At 45.6% G+C, this 7,401-nt stretch overlaps 1 long non-coding RNA gene across 1 annotated transcript; it reads left to right on the top strand.

The window, feature by feature from the left end:
- The first annotated feature begins 1,489 nt into the window (after positions 1-1,489).
- LOC143692760 (uncharacterized) lies at positions 1,490-7,059 on the top strand. The gene is made up of 2 exons (XR_013180335.1): positions 1,490-1,707; positions 6,721-7,059. It is a non-coding gene; the product is annotated as an uncharacterized LOC143692760 (long non-coding RNA).
- Positions 7,060-7,401: the final 342 nt, after the last annotated feature.

Genomic DNA, 7,401 nt, shown 5'->3' with positions numbered 1-7,401 from the left:
TCCCAATACTTAATCATTAATCCTAACAGACTGTCCTTAGGTATTGGGGGTAACTGGGGACCCTCCCCCATGGGATCAGAAGGCTTGCTTTTCTTCTGCCCCATCTTCCAAGGCACCTCCACACACGCACACACACAAAACCCCTCGGTCGTGGCTCGCTCCCTCGCGGGCTACGAGAACCGCACTACTAGAGGGTCCCTCTCACGTCGTCCGGAGTTGGACGTCTCATTCACCCTGCCCCGGGATCCCAACCCCAACCGAGCGGTTCACCTCGTATACTCACGCGTCCTGCGTCATCACTCGGATCTTCGTGCACAAAGTTTACAGGGTTACCGGTGTTTTCCTTGCTTATTCTCGAATTTAGGTTCGTCAGTCCAGATGGGGGGTTAGGTGAGAAGGCCAGGGCCACCAGGTGGTGGGGCACCCCCGCAGGATTCTCAAACCAACCTGTTTTCTGGATCCGAGTCACAGCACCAAATTGTGATAAATGAATTCACTGGATTCAAGGATCATACAGTTATATTTTCTTTTATTATTATTATTATGCAAGCAAGAATAAGCAAAGTTCAGCGCTGGGCAGCCGGGAGTCTCCGCTGCTCTAGGCTCACACCGTTCCTATCCCCAAAGTCCACCTTTTATTGCCTTTTTCTCCCGGGTCCAGGGATGATGTGGTCTGGCTTTTGCGCTTGCTCATTCAGTTGCTAGGGGGTCTTTTTCTGCCTTCTTGTGGTTGTGGGATGAAGGCTCCAAGTCTTCCTCTTTTGACCGCTGAGTGAACTTTCCCTTATAAGGCATACCTATACAGTGGAATTTCCAGAACACGATACGATTCCTGCAAGCCTGGGATTTAGGGATTGACATTTACCCCTGAGAGGATGAACAATAGATGGTCTACTGATTGTAAGAAGTAGCAATACATTTGTTCATTAATTAAATCAATAGCTAAATAATTATACAATATCAAAGCAATAACTAAATAGCTAAAACCACTTGATTTTTAAATGTATAGCCACATATTGTTGCTTGGCTTGCAGGAATCGTATAGTGCTTTGGGAATTCCATGGTAAAGATATACCTTATAAGGAAAAGTTCACCCAGAGGTCACAGAGGAAGGCTGTAACAACAATCCCTAAACTCGCAAGAATTGCTTAGGCTTGCAGGAATCATATCGTGTTCTGGACATTCCACTGTATAGGTATGCCTTATAAGGGAAAGTTCACTCAGCGGTTAAAAGAGGAAGACTTGGAGCCTTCATCCCATGACCACCAGAAGGCAGAAAAAGACCCCCTAGCAACTGAACGAGCAAGCGCAAAAGACAGACCATGTCATCCCTGAACCCGGGAGAAAAAGGCAATAAAAGGCGAACTTTGGGGATAGGAATGGTGAGCCTAGAGCAGCGGAGACTCCCGGCTGCCCAGCGCTGAACTTTGCTTATTCTTGCTTGCATAATAATAATAATAAAAGAAAATATAACTGTATGATCCTTGAATCCAGTGAATTCATTTATCACAATTTGGTGCTGTGACTCGGATCCAGAAAACAGGTTGGTTTGAGAATCCTGCGGGGGTGCCCCACCACCTGGTGGCCCTGGCCTTCTCACCTAACCCCCCATCTGGACTGACGAACCTAAATTCGAGAATAAGCAAGGAAAACACCGGTAACCCTGTAAACTTTGTGCACGAAGATCCGAGTGATGACGCAGGACGCGTGAGTATACGAGGTGAACCGCTCGGTTGGGGTTGGGATCCCGGGGCAGGGTGAATGAGACGTCCAACTCCGGACGACGTGAGAGGGACCCTCTAGTAGTGCGGTTCTCGTAGCCCGCGAGGGAGCGAGCCACGACCGAGGGGTTTTGTGTGTGTGCGTGTGTGGAGGTGCCTTGGAAGATGGGGCAGAAGAAAAGCAAGCCTTCTGATCCCATGGGGGAGGGTCCCCAGTTACCCCCAATACCTAAGGACAGTCTGTTAGGATTAATGATTAAGTATTGGGATGACTTTCCCTCCAGAAAGGGGAAGGATAAGGCAAAAATGATAAATTATTGTATGGTAGTGTGGGGAGGCAAGAATCTGGATTCAGGAAGTATATACTGGCCCGTTTTCGGATCCTTCGAGGATTGGGTCTGTCAAGCCCTGAACATTTATGTGAATTCTAAAGAGCCGGTGAACTCAGAGGAGAGTGCATATGCTAAATTATGGTTGGTAGAAAGTAATGAGCAAACAGCTAGGCTGTTCCCCCTTAAGGGAAGTCAAGGGGAGGAGGAAAAAAAGAAAACGTCTCGACGGGAGGAATATGTTCCTATTTATCCTCCCCCGTATATACCACCAGCTCCCCCTGAACCCCCCCTAAACGCACCCCCGGCATCGGCCCCTAATAGACAGCAGGTCACGGACTCCCCGGATTGCAGGAGGCGTACTCGGAGTCAGATGAGAACAGTAATTGAGGAAGGAGAGAGCAGTGGGTTGTTCCCTCTCAGAGAAATAGCATTAGGAGGACCTCAAGCTGGGATGGGGTTTGTCACTGTCCCCTTGAACTCGGGAGATGTCCGTGAGTTTAAGAAAGAGATGAGAAAATTATTAGAAGACCCTATAGGAGTAGCAGAAAGAGTGGATCAGTTCCTAGGGCCAAACATATATACTTGGATGGAGATGCAATCCATTCTAGGCATCCTATTTACAGCAGAGGAGAGAGGGATGATTAGAAGGGCAGGAATGAAGATTTCGGACACCCAACATGTTCAAGGTCCCACAGCTGATGTGAAATGGCCCTTGCAAAACCCCAACTGGAACAATCAGGACCCCAACCATCGTGGTCATATGCAGGACTTAAGAACCATCATAATCTAGGGCATACGAGAGGCTGTGCCCCAGGGACAAAATATAAGCAAGGCATTCAAAGAGTGCCAAGGAAAAGATGAGACCCCCTACTAAATGGTTGGAAAGATATAGGATAAGTTTTCAGTTATACTCAGGGGTGGACCCAGAGATGCCAATGGGGCAAGCACTCCTTAAAACACAGTTTGTAGCCAAATCATGGGAGGATGTTTGAAAGAAATTAGAAAAGTTAAAGGATTGGCAGGACAGAGGACTTGATGAATTGCTCAGGGAGGCTCAGAAGGTATATGTTAGACGGGAGGATGAGGCACACAAAAGACAAGTTCGGATGATGGTGGCGGCAGTCAGGGAGGGACAGCGAAACAACCTTCCACCACGAGAAAGAAGTGGCATGAGAAGAGTCCCCAGGACTTAGGAGGACCCCCAACTGGAGAGAGAGAAGGAGTAGTGTGCTACTATTGTGGTGGAAAAGGGCACATAAAGAGGGAATGCCGAAAGAGGCTTAGGGATGAGAAAATGTTCCAAGAGGATTAGGGGGGTCAAGGGCTCTATCTATTGGGGACGCAAATGTCATCGGAGCCCTTGGTAAAACTTAAGGTGGGTGCCCAGCAAACCCCCACAACCTTCCTTGTAGATACAGGGGCCAAGAGATCAACAGTTCAATCTTTGCCCCCGGGATGTAAGATTTCACCTTTCACAGTACAGGTTATTGGGGCAAAAGGAGAACCCTTCAAGGCTCCTGTAATTAAAGATGTTTTAATAGAATCAGAGAAGAAAATAGGGGTAGGATCACTGCTACTGGTCCCCGAAGCCAATTACAATTTATTAGGAAGAGATGGTGGAATTAGGGATAAACATAAATGTTGAAGAAAAACAGCTGAAAGTCAGGTTGTGCCCCTTACGGGTCACTGACAAAGAGAAAATCAACCCAGAAGTCTGGCATACCCCTGATACAGCAGGAAGATTGAATATAGAGCCCTTCACAGTCAACATTCAAAACCCAGAAATCCCAGTAAGGATAAAACAATATCTGATGTCAGATGAGGGGCGAAGGGGACTAAAACCAGAGGTAGAACGGTTAATACAACAAGGGCTCTTGGAACCTTGCATGTCTCCCTTCGACACCCCCATCTTACCTGTAAAGAAACCAGACGGAAAATACCGATTAGTACATGATCTAAGGGAAATAAAGAAGAGAACCATTGCCCGGTTCCCTGTAGTAGCAAACCCCCACACATTGCTCAGTCAATTGAAACCAGATGATCACTGGTATAGTGGTATAGATTTGAAAGACGCCTTTTGGGCGTGCCCCTTGAAAGAAGAATGTAGAGATTATTTTGCATTTGAATGGGAAGATCACGATACCCACCGAAAGCAACAACTAAGGTAGACAGTGCTCCCACAGGGATTCAGAGAATCCCCGAATTTGTTTGGGCAGGCACTAGAGTAAATAATGAAATCCTATACCCCAAACCAAGGAATAACCATTGTTCAATATGTAGATGACCTTTTAATTGCTGGAAAAAGCGAGGAATCAGTTAAAGAAGAAAGCATTAAGCTTCTGAACTTTTTAAGCATCCAGGGGCTGAAGGTGTCCAAAAGTAAATTGCAATTTGTAGAAGAAGAAGTGAAGTACCTAGGACACCGACTTAGTAAAGGAACTAAAACACTAGACCCAGGGAGGGTTAAGGGAATCCTCTCCCTTCCTCCCCCAAGAAATAAGAGACAAATCAGGCAGCTATTGCGTCTTGTAGGATACTGCAGACAATGGATTGAAAACTTTAGTGGTAAAGTAAAATTTTTGTATGAAAAACTAACTGCTGAAGGTTTGATGAAATGGACTGAGAAGGATGATGAATCATTAAAACAATTAAAAGAGGAATTGGCTAATGCCCCGGTGCTAAGCCTCCCAGATGTTAGGAGACCGTTTTATTTGTTTGTTAACACTGAGGCAGGAGTAGCATTTGGGGTACTGGCTCAGGAATGGGCCGGCAGTCGAAAACCAGTAGCATTTATTTCTAAAATACTAGATCCTGTAAGTAGAGGATGGCCAACATGTTTGCAGATTATAGTGGCAACAGCCCTCTTAGTGGAAGAAGCTCTCAAAATTACCTATGGAGGAGAACTGAAAGTCTTTACCCCCCATAACATACGGGCAGTATTGCAACAAAAGGCAGAAAAATGGATAACAGACTCAAGACTTTTGAAATACGAGGGCATTTTACTGTCATCCCCTCGGTTGATACTTGAAACCACCTCTCTGCAAAACCCCGCTGAATTCTTGTTTGGAGATCCATAGGGGAATTTAACTCATGACTGCTTACATAGCATAGAAAAACAAACAAAAATTAGGCCGGACCTCGAAGAGGAAGAACTGGAAGAGGGAGAAAGATTATTTATGGATGGGTCCTCTAGAGTTGTTGAGGGAAAGCGAATCTCTGGGTATGCGATTGTAGGAGATGAAAATTTGGAAATAATAGAATCTGGATCTTTGAGTCCTAGTTGGTCAGCCCAGGCCTGTGAGCTGTATGCAGTAGTGCGGGCTCTAAAATTCTTGGAAGCTAAGGTTGGGACCATCTACACAGACTCAAAATACGCCTTTAGAGTGGTACATACCTTTGGGAAAATTTGGGAAGAAAGAGGGTTAATAAACTCCTGAGGAAGAGAATTAATACATCAGGAACTAATTACTCAGGTACTACAAGCTTTAAGAGGCCCAAAGAAAATAGCAATAGTACATGTTAAAGGACATCAAAAGGTTCTCTCCCATTTGATCAGAGGAAACAACACAGCAGACAGAGAGGCAAAGGAAGCTGCTCTCAGAAAATTCCAGGATCAGGGGATAAGGAGAACGCGAGATGATGAGAAAGTTCGAGTCCTGAGCTTTACAGCCCAGGAAAAGGAGAAATTAGACAAAATGGGAAGAAAAGAGAATGGGGGTATTTGAAAATTGCCAGGCGATAGGGAGGTACTGCCAAAATCTATAGCCCGAAGAATAGTGCAGCAGCTGCATGACCAGACTCATTGGGGAACCCAAGCCTTAGTAGACCAGATTACTATTAAGTACATGTGTATAGGAATTTACGATATAGCAAAACAAGTAGTTAGGGGATGTATAACATGCCAAAGAGTTAACAGACATCAGGCTCGAGAAAGGATTCCAGGAGGAAGGGAATTAGCACACCGACCTTTTTCACATGTACAAATAGATTTCACCGAGCTACCGAAAGTAGGGAGATACAAGTACTTATTGGTACTGGTAGATCATCTAACCCACTTTGTAGAAGCATATCCTACATTGTGGGCTGCTGCAAATGTGGTGATTAAAACCCTGCTGGAAGAAATAATCCCTAGGTATGGACTAGTAGAAATATTAGACTCTGATAGAGGTCCCCATTTTGCAAACAAAGTACTGAGAGAGGTAACCAGGGCCTTAGGCACTAAATGGCAATATCACACCCCTTGGCACCCTCAAAGCTCAGGGAGGGTGGAAAGGGCAAATGGAGAAATCAAGAAGCAACTCACCAAGCTCATGGTAGAAACTAAAATGTCTTGGGTCAGATGTTTACCCATGGCATTGCTAAACATTAGAACCCAACCTAGGACGGATGTGGGAATCTCTTCTTTTGAAATGCTTTATGGAATGCCTTACGACTTAGAACTCCCGGGGAACCATCCTTGCATCCAAGATAGTCAAATTCAGGGTTACATACAACAGTTAATGAAACAGAGAGAGGAATTAAGATGAAAAGGGCTGTTGGTACAAAGACCCCCTTTGGATATAATAATGCATAAGCTTAAACCCAGAGATAGGTCCTAATTAAGACTTGGAAAGAGACATCCCTAACACCCCAATGGGAAGGTCCCTATGTTGTCCTGTTTACCACAGAAACAGCCATCCCAACTGCTGAAAAAGGCTGGACACATGCCAGTCGAGCGAAAGGACCCATCCCTGCAGACATCCCCTGGGAGGTGACCAGTCACCCTGGAGATCTACGGCCAACCCTTCGGAAGGCACAGGAACCTGCGCCAGCTGGTAACGTGAATGACTGAATTAGGGGACAGAGAACTATACCGATTGAGACTCTTGGTAAGAAAACCCCTACAGGAACTGGAACAGGAGTTAAAGTGCCCTCTGCCGTGGAAAACCTGGACTGAACTGATGCTTGCTCTTTCAGTAGTGGCTGAAGTGAGGCGAGAATTATTAAATTACACCGAGTATCTTAAATGTCGGGAATCTTCTTGTTGGGCATGGGTAAAAATCTTTTGCGGTGGCTGTAAAGACAAATGGTGGATTTTCCGGTCACATTTGGTGGGGAGTACATGGGTGTCTTACTTGTGATTGGGATTGGAGCAGAGCAAATCCATTAAGGGCCTTAAGAGAATTTATAAGGATCCCTGGAGAGTGGGAGATCCCTGACAGAGAAGCAGCGTCACTAGTTGAAAATCTAGAACAGAGAAGAGATTGGGCCCTGGCATGGGAATTCCAACACCAATTGCATAGGATCACATGCCAAAACCAGACAGTCATATTAACTACCTTGTGTAAGAAGGGAATCCAGGTTCCTCT

The sequence above is a fragment of the Agelaius phoeniceus genome (assembly GCF_051311805.1).
Source record: "Agelaius phoeniceus isolate bAgePho1 chromosome W unlocalized genomic scaffold, bAgePho1.hap1 SUPER_W_unloc_2, whole genome shotgun sequence".
In the NCBI taxonomy this organism is placed as follows: Eukaryota; Metazoa; Chordata; class Aves; order Passeriformes; family Icteridae; genus Agelaius; species Agelaius phoeniceus.
The sequence above is the reverse complement of the archived record's forward strand: the minus strand, read 5'-3'. Positions and strand labels throughout refer to the sequence as shown.